Raw genomic sequence first — 2607 nt, 5'->3', positions numbered from 1 at the left:
TAAAAAAATCCTTGATGCATGCCTACTAAGTGCTCAAGTGACAGTGACCGGAGAGATAGGCATGGTCTTTGTCCTTCAAAGCCCAGGGCTTTCATTTCATCCATCCTTGTTTATTTGGTTACTAGAAGAGGAGGCTATTCAGATTGAAATACCTTTGGGGACGTCTTGCTTGGATACCAATTGCCTCTCTCAACTTCCATGACGAGCATTCACCAAGAGCCATTTTCAGATGTGGTAAGAAATTCAGGAGTTTACAGAGAACAAAGATTGGAATCATTTTTTAAAACATCTTTATTGGTGTATATGGAATCATTTTTTAAAGCAAGCTGGGATATTTCAAGAAAAAAAAATCTTTATTCTGCATCTTATCCCATCTATTTAAGCTGTCAGAAAATGTTTCATTCTTTCAGAAAAACTATATTCAGTAGCGGTTCCATGTGCTTTTTTCCAATTAATTTAGATTTTTAAGATCATTCTCCTCTCTGAGCCTACCTTGGATTTGGAGTCAGTCAGATGTGCCTTGACACTCATCATCCCACTGCTGATGTGATTTCCTGCAAATTACCTAATATTTCCAGACTGTTATTTAACCTGTGAAGTGGGTACAAGAGCAGCCACACTACGGGGGTGTCATAAGGGATAGAGGTAATGAACAGAATGCACATAAACCCTCAGGAAATGATGCTCAAACCTGTCCAATTAAATTCATCTCCAACTCATCTCCAGAAATTGGCTTGGATGCCCTTGGGTACCACCTGATGCCCTTGGGTACCATCTGATGTCCTTGAGTAACATCTTGCTCCATGAGTCCACTTTCTACAGCCATTATCCACAAATACAAGTAACAGAAGTATTGCTAAGTGGCTCTAAAACAAATGGGTTCCCACTCCCATCCCCTGATTCAGAGGTGTGTGTGTGTGTGTGTGTGTGTGTGTATATATATATATATATATATACATTTTAAAACCTCCTCTTTGAAAGCACCATCCAGTTTTCTTCTAGAACTCCAACTGAGGACACTGAAGAATCAGCAACCATGATTGTTCTACGATGCACACTTTTATTTCTACTTATTTTCCGGAGCGCTTGGAAATAATTCTTTTAACTTCACTTCTCACATGATGAGAACACACCCTTTCCAGGTGGAAGTGGCGCATGAAGCTGCTTTTTCCCTGGTAGAAGAATGGGGTGTGCGATGTTCAACTTGTCACTTAATTGCTGCAGGCTGTGGTTTTTTAATCCATTCAATAGAGAAATTCATGGAACTGTTGCAAAGGATTAATGAGATAATATTTGTAAAGTGATTGGAGATAATCTGATGAAAAGCACATATAAATACAGAGCATTACTACTAAGTCTCTAAGGAATAATAAAATGTGTAATGACATGCCTGTGGTAATCTATACTTAATTATGTAATTTTCTAATACCCAGAAGGTATACACAGGCAGAGATGAGTAAATTGCATTGTATGGCATTCATTCCATGAGGTCACTGGTCATTAAAGTTTAATCATGTCCCATTAAAAAATAAAGATTTCTGTTTTTACTCTTTCCCAATAATTACTAATATGTTGCCTGTGGTAAGGCATGAAGTCATATCGATTTATTTAAAGAGAGAGAGTTTTTATACGAGGCTTACTCACCTCTCTCCACCCATCCCCTACACCCACCTGTCGGGACATCAAAAATGCACGTTCTCTGTCTTCAGCGGCAGACGCGGCTAGCTCGTGTGAAAGGTAACAAATGACAAGGGACAGACCACAGCTAACTGCTCCACTGCAGAGCTGAAGCTTTCCGAGTGGGGACCAGAGGGATTGTGGAAGTGGCTTGATGAGGTCAGAGACTTAATCTCTGCTCCAGTCACCCGGAGCCTCCAGGGTGCCGGGGCGTAGTGAGGGTCCTGTGAGCATTCCTGAATGAATAAGCTAGTGAATGAATGAATGAGGCCCAGATAAACCCGAAAATGTCTCATGGAGAAGGGGCTTGAGCCAGGCCCTGAGGAGTGTGGGAGTTGACAGCACATCCGGCCAACAGGCACAGAGCACCTTAGTGGGGTACGTCTTGGAGTAACACTGTGACGCTTCAGACACCGGCCAGGGGACGTGAAGGCTGAGGAGGTGGATCACGGGGGCCTTAAGGTCTGATGGGTCTTAGCTCTCCCTCCTCTAAAAGTTCTTTGGTTCCAAATTTCAGACCCAAGAAAGACCAAAACTTCCTGGAAACCTGGTATTACCATATCTGCTGCTTCCCTGGCTCCAGAAGGCCGACACACACAGATGCAAGGTCACAGGCCAGGACCCACAAAGGCTTCCACATGGAGCCCTGTGGGGTGTCGGTGCTCCCAGATGCAGCGGCGGCGGGCCGCGGGTCCTCACGAAAGAGACGGTCCGGGGGCAGGTCCAGGGCAAATGTGCCCGGCGTAGGCAAACAGGCCGTGGGGTTTCTGAGGGTTTCCATCGGCCTCGGGCACAACCTCCCGTGGACAGCTGGCAAATCCAACAGGTGATGGTGCCTGAGGACCTGGCACGTCACCGTGCATCTGGCCCTGCCCACCGTGGACCTCGGGAGTCAGATGGAAGCACGAGCACCTGCCTCACCTCCGCTCT

This window comes from Hyperoodon ampullatus (genome assembly GCF_949752795.1).
Source record: "Hyperoodon ampullatus genome assembly, chromosome: 9".
NCBI lineage: Eukaryota > Metazoa > Chordata > Mammalia > Artiodactyla > Ziphiidae > Hyperoodon > Hyperoodon ampullatus.
Note: the sequence above shows the minus strand (reverse complement) of the source record.